This window comes from Camellia sinensis, chromosome 2 (assembly GCF_055761805.1).
Source record: "Camellia sinensis isolate YWXY chromosome 2, ASM5576180v1, whole genome shotgun sequence".
In the NCBI taxonomy this organism is placed as follows: domain Eukaryota; kingdom Viridiplantae; phylum Streptophyta; class Magnoliopsida; order Ericales; family Theaceae; genus Camellia; species Camellia sinensis.
In genome coordinates, this window is record NC_138962.1 from 101,110,322 (window position 1) to 101,121,682 (window position 11,361).

At 35.5% G+C, this 11,361-nt stretch overlaps 1 pseudogene; it reads right to left on the reverse strand.

Moving 5' to 3' along the window:
- Positions 1–6,608: 6,608 nt before the first annotated feature.
- LOC145816273 (cation/calcium exchanger 4 pseudogene) lies at positions 6,609–8,156 on the reverse strand (annotated as a pseudogene).
- Between the last annotated feature and the right edge of the window lie 3,205 nt (positions 8,157–11,361).

Below are 11,361 nucleotides of genomic sequence, written 5' to 3' on the forward strand. Positions count from 1 at the left end.
ATTCCAAACCCTAGGTCCGACTTCTCTCTCTCCCTATTCACCTTCTCTCTTAGATTTGATCCACTTAGGGTGTGTTTCTACCCTAGATCCTTCATTAAAAAGATAGAGTGAGTTGAGGGCTTTCATTTAATCTGAACATTTGGCGAGTTGGAGCACATTGGTATTTGGGCACTCATCTCTGTCTTCACCTTTTGAGTTGTTGTCTTCGAGGTAGGGATTTCCTACTCCATTTTATAGGTTTTGTTCTAAGCTTTGGTATTTTGATATGTTGGGGATACTTTGGTAAATTTTGGGAAAAACCCTAGTTGTATTATTAAATTAATTTGTATAATTAATTCAAGGAATTGGGAAAAGATGGTTAAATTCATGGAATTGGGGAATTCATTGATTAAATGGCGTAGTTGGATAATTTGAATTATTTGTCTATTGAATTGTCGACATAGTTATTTTCAGTTTAGAAATAACTGTTTTGGGCTATCGGTGGAGGATAGTCGTGATTGTTGTAGACATTGCATGTGGATTAGGAATAACTGAAACTAATCACATTGGTTAAGTCATTAATTTTGACTATTGCATTGATACAGAAAATACATGTATTGATTGAGCATTGCATTTGCATACATTGTTTTGTGTGGGAGGAGATAGGGGATGGACCTCTAAACCGGATTTTGTTTGGGAGGAGATAGGGGATGGACTCCATTAGCATCACTTTTATGTGTGCTTATTTATATAGAAGTGTTTTATTGATACAGCACTAAAATGTGTATCAATCTGGAAGTATGAAGTATTGATTTGAGCTTGAGTCTCATTTGTTGTTGTTATTGGAAGGATGTGAATATGATATATGTGATTCGCTGTTGTAAGTTTGGCCAGGTTCTGAGCCATGTTGATAAAATTGGAAAGTAAAACGTATCTTTGGCAATAGTGTCATGAGACTGTAAAATGAAGTAATTGATTATTTTGGTTGACCATCTGTTGAATGCTATTGCTTTATTCATTGCTTATAGGTGGTTTAGTATATTTCTACTGGGCTGTGGCTCACCCTTTATGGGAACATCATTTTCAGGTTCAGGCGATAAACTACCTCCAAGGACTTAGCTTGGGAGGGTTTGGCATCTGGATTGAAGAAGACTACTTTTAGTTAATAGTTGTTATTTATTAGTACATGTAAACATTCAACCCTAGGGCTTTTTCTTGTATTGAGATTAGAACTCATATTTTTGAATCCAAGTGTTGGCTTGGAAAGATGTAAGCCTGTAGGGCATTTTATTCGATGTTACATGTAATGCTTTATTTAGTAATACTCTAATGAATGAATTAGTAAATTGTCTTCTTTAAATAATGCATGTCAATGATATATAATGGGTTAATTTTGAGGGCGTTACATTTTGGGGGTAAAATGATATTTCATCTATGATTATTGTGATGGTTAGTGATGGTGGTGGTTGGATTTTATTGTCTACGCTAACGTTAACATAGTAAAATCTCAATTGGCTAAAATTTATAACATTAATAAATAAATAAATAAAATAACTAGTCAGATGAAATAGTAACTCTGCCTCATATAAAAAAGCAACTATACTACAAATCCACCCTCATCAACCCAGAATTTACCAGAAAAAAAAAAATCAATGGCTCATATTCATTTCATATGTAGACCTCATACTTCATTAATTCAATCTCCACTACACACAAACACATTCGAGATAAATTTGAGGTCCATAAGTGTGGGTTCCTAGCTTTTTTCATAAAAAAGGGACGTAGTCACACACAAGCACAAACTCTTATCTCACACAAGGAGCATGCGTGATGAATTGATCATAATATTGGGGATGGATGGATTATATTGTGCCATATATGCGTCCCTGCCTTCACTTAGTAGGGAAGTCATGGTCATGAAAGAATTAGATGCCACAACATAGAAGATCTCTACATCAGTGCCCTCTTTGGCTGGTATGATGTCGTCTAGAGTGAAGGTGTTAGTAGTTCACATGCAATTTGTTACCACGGCAGGCACTCTGGGGGCAGCCATCCCCATAGACTAGCAGCATCCCCGCTTGTCGAAATACCAAACTCAACAGAAGGGGCCCTTTAGCAAAATCCTCTCCAACTCACCAGAGTGATGTTGAGCACCGCGATGAAGCACATCACAATATCCAATGCCACAACTGCCCACAACGCCCAAGTCACAAACAAGACAAGTTTGAAGTTTAGAAATCTCAAAGCATAATGAATGAAAGCGACATAGTACATGATTGACCAGGGATTAAGCCAATTACTTGATCGGGGGTGACTATGTCGAAATACTATCTAAACTTGTAAAGCTCGACAACCGTGGGGACTGGTGGTGATGCTAACAGAAGTATTGTCGGGACCAAAGGATGACGTGCTAGTCCATCTCCTGAGCGTCAAGGGCATTAGCCCTGAAATACTCAAAGCTCTAGATCTACAATTCAAAGAGTTGATTAGTACAAGATGAGGCAAAAATTTTAGAATAAATGCATAAATGACATGTGCAATGTAGAAATGACATAAAACAGTAAATTGTACCTTCCATAATTTCTAATGCCCTTCGATGGTCATCTCTCAGCTACACATGACAACACTAGCAATCTATAGAGGTTGATTAGAGCAGTGCCACCCCAATCGTAGTTGTTGATGTGATCAATGTCTACCATCGTCACTAAGTAGTGGAGATGTATCTTGTTTAGGGGTGACTGCACATAGTAACCGATGGGGTCCGAGTAACCCATCAAACTATCAAAAAAAAATTTAAAAATATTATTTATGTTACCAATATTTTGTTTGATATAAATTAATCTCATTAAAAAGTTAAGAGACCCCCATCAAATATAAATTCAAAATCTATTGTTTTAAGAAGTTTAAATCACTCTTACAATTATTAAAAATAGTTTTGAGTTTTTTATTTTTCATTTTTAGTGAACTTTTTAAATATTTTAAGTAATTTTTTTTTTACTTTGTGGATTCACTAAATCTACACACTCAGATACATTTCAAAAGTAAAATATTTATGAAAAATATTTTAAAACTTCACTTACATACAAAAAAATAAATAAATAGTATATTTTCATTTTTTTTTGTATTTGTTGAATTTAAAAAAAAAAATCACCAATATTTTGCTTTTTAGATGCATATAGGTTAAGTACATCTAAAAAGTAAAAAATATATATTTTCCCCCTCTAAAGATAACAAAACACAAAAAATAAAAAAAATAAAAGCTCGTATTGTTTTTGAAAACTCAAAATCACTCAAAGCCAAACAAAGTAAATGTTGTTTAGTTTAATTTTTTTTAATAGAATTTATGGAACTTAATGCTTTTGGAGTGACCCATCTATAAGCTAGTGCAAATTTATTAAAATTGCCATTTTGAAATTCAAAAAGAAAAAACCAGCTGCATAGTATAAATAAATCAATTAAACACTGCAAAATATACACACCTCATTGAGCCAAAACTCAATCAAGGGGCCTGTAACGCCCTCAAAATAAACCCAATATATGTATATCATCAACATGCATTATTTAAAGAAAACAATCTATTAATTCATTCATCAGAGTATTACTAAATAAAAACATTACATGTAACATCAAATTAAATGCCCTATGGGCTTACATCTTTCCAAGCCAACACTTGGACGCAAATTATGAGTTCTAACTCAAATACAATTAAAGCCCTAGGCTTGATTATTTATCAAATAAAAACAAACAACTAAAGATAGTCTTCAAATTTCAAATCCTTCCATGCTAAGTCCTGGGAGGTAGCTTATCACCTGGACCTGAAAATGATGTTCCCATAAAGGGTGAGCCACAGCCCAGTAGAAATATGCTAAACCACATATAAGCAATGAACAAAGTAATAGCATTCAACAGATGGTTAACCAAGATAATCAATTACTTCATTTTACAGTCTCATGACACTATTGTCTAAGATACGTTTTACTTTCCAACTTTATCAACATGGCTCAGAACCTGGCCAAACTTACAACAGTGAAATATATATATCATATTCACATCCTTCCAATATCAACAAACAAATGAGACTCAAGCTCAAATCAAAACACTTCATACTTCCAGATTGATACACATTTTAGTGCTGTATCAATAAAAACACTTCTATATAAATAAGCACACATAAAAGTGATGCTAATGGAGTCCATCCCCTATCTCCTCCCAAACAAAATCCGGTTTAGAGGTCCATCCCCTATCTTCCCCTAAACCGTGGAGTACATCCCCTATCTCCTCCCACACAAAACAATGTATGCAAATGCAATGCTCAATCAATACACGTATTTTCTGTATCAATGCAATAGTCAAAATTAAGGACTTAACCAATGTGATTAGTTTCAGTTATTCCTAATCCACATGCAATGTCTACAACAATCACGACTATCCTCCACCGATAGCCCAAAACAGTTATTTCTAAACTGAAAATAACTATGTCAACAATTCAATAGACAAATGATTCAAATTATCCAACTACGCCATTTAATCAATGAATTCCCCAATTCCATGAATTTAACCATCTTTTCCCAATTCCATGAATTAATTATACAAATTAATTTAATAATACAACTAGGGTTTTTCCCAAAATTTACCAAAGTATCCCCAACATATCAAAATATCAAAACTTAGAACAAAACCTATAAAATGGAGTAGGAAATCCCTACCTCGAAGAAAACAACCCAAATGGTGAAGACAGAGATGAGTGCCCAAATACCAATGTGCTCCAAATCGCCAAATGTTCAGATTAAATGAAAGCCCTCGACTCCCTCTATAATTTTAATAAAGCAACTAGGGTAGAAACACCCTCTGAATAGATCAAACCTAAGAAAGAAGGTGAGTAGGGAGAGAGAGAAGTCGGACCTAGGGTTTGGAATCAAAAGAAGATGAAAAAGACTGATCAAAACCCGCTGCTGTGTATATAAACTGGACAGGCTCGCTCGAGCGAAGACTTGGTCGCTCGAGCGACCAGACACAGAGAAGCTACGCTCGAGCCAAGGAAGCCTTGCTCGAGCCAACAACACAAAAGCTCGCTCGAGCGAAAGAAAACTCGATCGAGCGAAGAACTCAAACCCTCATGTCTGTAACCAGACACACGCTCGAGCGAAGGAACTATCGCTCGAGCGAAGAACGAACTAACTCGCTCGAGCGAAGAAAAGCTCGCTCGAGCCAAGAATGCAAAGCTACAGGTCCAAATCAGACGCAAACTCTCGCTCGAGCTACCAAACCCCGGCTCGAGCGAAGAACAAAAAAAAACAGCTCGCTCGAGCGACAAACTCCTCGCTCGAGCGAAGATCCAAAATTCTGGACAGCAACACTTGGTTTCTAAACCCAACCAACCTGAAACAAACCTACCCAACACATCCTATAAGTCCAAATGAGAAAATAAGGGACAACAACAACAATTATACAATGACAGAATCTACGGAACCTAAGTCCGGATACAATAATCAAATGGGAAAAGACCGGGGTCGCTATAGGGCCACTCTAAAACTCATGCCCCTTCATATCTACAATATATTCTCAGATATGGAATATTAACTTCATCACTACATATATATATATATATATATATATTCAAATCAGAAATTTCATGCAAAATTTTGAGTAAAGAGAGAGAAGATCAAAGTGAGCAAGCAAGCCTTGAAAATAATACAAATAAACATGAACACTACTATGATAAAACAGAATAACACTTACTAGCAATAGAAGCCAAAAGACACTACTATAATTTGAAGTTTGATTTTGCACCTAATAGAAAATGCAGTTGCCTACACTATACAAATAACAGTGACTAATTAGTCACAAACAGATACATATACATATTTCGTCAATAATACAAAAACGATTACTTACCTAATAAACAAAAATCCAACCAATTTTAACCACCCCAAATTCCCCCCCCCCATAATAATTAAGCAACCAAGCCAATTTCCAAATGAGAAGAATATGTTCTCTAACATAAGCATTGTCTGATATGAAAATGAAGTCAATAATTAACCTACAAAAATCTTGAAAGCAAAGAAAGATTGCACTTGCAACTTCAGTGAAACCAACAGAATTTTAACAGAACACTACTTACCTTTAGTGTTCAAATTTGATTTTCAAATTTCATGTTTGGTTTGATTTTCAAATTATGTTGAGAAAGATTGCACTTGCAATTTCAGTGAAACCAATAGAATTTTAACAGAATACTACTTACCTCTAGTGTTCAAATTTGATTTTCAAATCTCATGTTTGGTTTGATTTTCAAGTTATACTGAAATAGGGAAATCACAACATAAAAGTAGAGGATGGTAAATTCAAAATATATCATCTTATCTTTGTACAAAACAAGCAATCATAAATCAGAATAAAGCATACAAAAGCATTGCCATATCCCTTTTTTCTTGTAGTGAATTTAATTGTACAACAATTGATTACTCATTTCCAACTTGCAAGTACAATAACTGATCATGATCATGGGTTGTTTTTTTCTTCTCCTAGTCCTTCGTGAGAAATAGCTTCAAGATGACAATAATAGATAACACAAAATACACATCATCATCTTCAAAAATCTTTGTAGTTAACCTACTCTTCCTTAATATTCGCTACATCAAATGTAAACTTAGACCAGCCAATGATATGATTCCCGAGGCACTGATTACCCTAACAGAGAGAAATATCAAGTAGAGGACAATGCTGCCGACTCCAAGCCTCCTAGTAGGACGCATATCATTCCTTGGTGAAACAAGTGGCCAAATAGGTCCTGAGATGAGAAATCCCATAGTATAGAAGAGGCTTTTGTCTTGTGGAACAATGTACAAGCCAGGTTTCTCTGACTAGGATTCAAGCAGCATTGAGACATCCCCAAACCAATAAGTGAGTTGAACATCAGACTTGCATAGCATCCAAACAAGGTGATCTACACACCATCCCCACCATTGATTGGCAGTGCAACATTTGACACTAAATCACCCATCAAGTTGCCCCATGCCAATAAATTTAATCCAAGGATTGATGGATTAACCCCTAGAATTACACCCAATCCTACCAACAGAGCAACAAGCTCATTTGCAATCATGTAGAACCAAACGATACTCATCAAAAATCCATCCAAAACCAATGGAAGTAAAAAATTTTGAGGTGGATGATGTGATCTAGTGTACCAAAATGCAAGAACACCGAGTGCACAACCAATGGAAACACCAACATATAAGCAACCTTTCTGCTTTCAGAACCCACAGTCTTGAGTACTCTAGAGAAATGCCAAAAGAATGGGAGCAAGTGAAGCACTGCCTACAACGTAGAGACTTTTGATCAAGATTCCTCCTCAACTAGAGGAATTGTCAACCGGCGTGGCACTGTTAAAGGCAACTCCATTATCGAACATAGTTTAGAATAGGAGAATGACGAGTGCTCAGTTTCTATGCCATCATTCGTCCAGCCCCACACAGGACTCTCATTATCAGACACCTTAGTTGATTGATTTGAATATATTGCAACATTTGACGCCCACATCTACTGAGGCAATGCACTATGGGATATGATTGTAGCACTTTTTGTGCCCATGTCAAGCAAAGTACTATAGATAAAGTCATCCACCTGGTTCCCTTGAGAAAACACACTTCCTTTGATAGGAAGCAACAATGTAACAACATCCAATTTCAACCTCCAAGCATGTTTCCTCAAAATCTCATTTGCAGCAACAACAAAAGCATAAACCGCAGAACTCAAGACAAATACGATGGCTCCCCCCACACTCACCTTACGAACATACAAAATCAATGAAAGTGACACAAGAGGAGCTGCATGTGGAATATGTGGCACGGGATACACCTCTCACATTGCTCCGACTTGCATCTCCATATAAGTGCAATTACTTTAAGTTATTCAAACTTTAATATATTTTCTTCTATATATTATGTTGTGGGTGTTAATATTTATATAAGTTACCCTTATATGTGATTTGAAACAAGTTTGATTGATTTAGGTTGCACAATCTGTTTATAATCTAAAATAAATTCTAATGCTAACCATGTTAGTCGTGTCACGTTCAGATTGATATGATCACAAGTAGGTTAGGTTAGTGCCATGATATTTGACACGTTTAATTAAATGGATCATGTTAGTGTTGGGTGTTTTGGACACGGACCCATGATGACACGACACGACATGACATGATTCGTGCCTCACTTGGGATGAGGATATTCTTAGTGTGCGTTTGGATCAAGGATTTACGGGGGATTTGTGGAAGGGAAGAAAAAAAAGAAGGGAAAAAATGTATGAAATAGAAGGTAAGGTAGCGTTTGGCAGAGTTTTAGAATTATGATTTGAGAATAGAGTTGTATTTTGAGTTTATGAGTTTTGGAGTTATGATTTGAGAATAGAAAATTTGTTTGGTTATGAGTTTTGAAAAGAGTGTTGAATTGAGTTTTGAATTTTTGATGTGACATATGAAATGAGAAAAGTTGTTTGGTTATGAGTTTTGAAAACAGTTTTCAAAACTTAATTCAAAAATTTATAACTCATAACCAAACTCTTTTTAAAATTCAATAATTCAAAAAAATAATTTGTCATTTTTGTCTAAAAAAACAATTTGTATATTTAAAAAATATAAAAAACAAATATATATATATATATTTCCAAATAACAGGTGGCGATTGGCAATTGTAAAAAAAAAGAAAAAAAAAAAAAGGAGTATTGTTCCGGTCAAGTGGTCAGACTACCGGGTAGACCAAAAATTCAAAAATTGTCTAGTTTACCAAACATGTTTTCAAAATGTGTTTTGAAATTGATTTGGAATCATAATTTGAAAACTCAAACCAAACATAGCATTCAAATATGAGGGTGGAAGCTAGATTTGAAACTCACACCTAACACAGTCTAAATTTTTTCACTTCCCTATCTATTTTTCTCCCTCTCTATAATCCCCAAATTCTTAATCTAAACACAGCCTTAAAAGTTTCAAAGTGAAACACTAGAACTAGCAATCTTGATGAGCTACAATACATGAGTTCAATGGTTGCCTTGTTGAACTACTTATGGAAGACCTTAATGCCAAAGTTTGGTTCACTTGGACTAAAAAACAAGAAAAAAAGACTCATTCAATCTGTTAGTTTTGCATTGCCTGCATACACAATGTAGACTATGGATGTGTCCATTAAAGTGTGTAATGACATTGACAGACTTAACAGGAATTTTCTGTGGGGTGACACTCTAGAAAAAAGGAAAATGCATTTAGTCAAATAGGAATAGGTTTGCCAAATGAAAAAACTGGGTGGACTTGGGATTAGGAAAACTAGAAATCAAAACTTGCTCTACTTACTAAGTTGAGTTGGAAACTGGTTTGTGAAGAAGGTTCCTTGTGGAAAGATGTCCTTAAGAATAAATATCTTAAGACAACAAACTTGAATGGTTATCCTAGAAGTAGGCCTGCTTCTCATGTGTGGAGGGGCATTTTGAAAACCAGAAACACCTTGAGGAAAGGTGTGAAATGGGAGATTGGTAATGGTAAGAATGTGGATTTGTGGAGTGACTGGTGGTGTGGTGACAAGCCATTTGTAGAGTTTGTTCCTCAGACTTTGCAAAATCAATTTGTTGGTACTGAGAATGTTTCTGTTCACAGTCTTGTTAATGAGCAAGGAGATTGGGATGTGATGAAAGTTAATGAACTTCCACCTTGTGTTTCATCACTTATCCTTAATTTACCTCCTCTTAATGCTAATGTTGATTCACCTATTTGGAAAGGTCAAGGTGATGGAAAGTTCTCTACTTCTAGTGCCTACAAGATCATTTCTGGTAACTTAGGACTGGAGGAGGGCTGGAGTTGGATGTGGAAATTATGGCTGCCACAAAAACTTAAAAGCATTCTGAGTGAAAAGGGGTCTGTCTTCAGACCCTAGCTGTCCCAGCTGTAATGAGGTGGAAGACATGAACCATCTGTTTCGAACTTGCTACAAAGCTAAAGATGTTTGGTTAGCTATGTTTGGTAGGCCTTGGTATACTGCCATGATTCAAAAACCTTGGCTGGATTGGCTAATCTCCAATTCCAGAAATAAAAATCATTTTAATGATCAAACCACTTGGTATACTATTTTTGTTGTCTGTCTTTGGCAAATACGAAAAAACAAAAATCAAAAAAAATTTCAACAAACTATGACTATTAGCTAAGAGAGTGTAAAACTTATTTTGAGCTATGCCAAAGAGATTAACCAAGCCTTCAACATGGCCATTGTTAATGCTAGACCAGCTTTTAATATGATTAAGTTGTTTCTCCCCCCCGCAGGTAGGATTAAATTGAACACGTATGGCTACAGGAAGCTAGGAGGTGATGGTGGCTTTGGAGGATTATTTAGAGATGAAGCGGGAACATGGTTGTGTGGTTACTATGGTAGAATACCTCATGGTACAAGTCTAGAAAATGAACTTTGGGCTATCTATAAAGGTCTAACAGTTCTGCTACAAAGGGGATGGCACAAAATCATAATTGAGACGGATGCTATGCAAACTGTGAAGCTGTTGGAGGAGGAAACAGAGGCAAACTCGCCGTACAAAGGTCTCCTAGAAGATGCCAAGATTATCATGAGAGGCTGTGAATGTACTATGCAGCATGTATTCAAAGAGGGAAATCTGTGTGCAGATGCACTCGCAAAACTTGGAGCTGAACAACTAGAAGCTATCCTAGTAGTGAATAAGCCACTGGCTAAGATCCGGAGTCTACTTGTTGCCGATATCGTAGGTAGAGCTAGGGAAATGGCTTAGGCCTTTGTTTTTCTATTTTATTTCTGATGTACCTAAAAAAAAAAAAAAAGAAAAAAACCAGCAAGTTAGATAGAGTATTAGTTAATAGTACCCAATGGGTTCAAGTTTTTAAATATCATTGTCCTAACGTGTTCAGTTATCACTTTAAATGCTCGAAATTATATTGAGAAAACTTTTCAAATTCTTGAATTTTTGGATGAAGCATGGATAAATCAAGGAGATTTTTCAAAATTCAATGAGTATCAGGTTCTCTGAGTATTGAGAATGAATTTAAAATTAAAAGACTTGAGTTTGTACTCAGAAAAATGAACAAAAAACACTACTCTAACTTCAGTTTGAGAGTCATTAGAAGCAAAAGAGAAACTAAATTAGATCCATGTGTTTTAACTCTTCATATAACCATAAAAAAACAGGAGGCCCTTCAACATTATGTTAATTCATTTGTTGCAAAAGAATCATTCCACAACTACAATGCTAGAATAAGATTAAGTTGACAGCCATAGAATGAGAAATAATACTATCAGCCATTATGACAATAATGGGAAGAAATTAGAATAGATAAATGAGATTAAGGCTTTGAATACACACACACACATATAT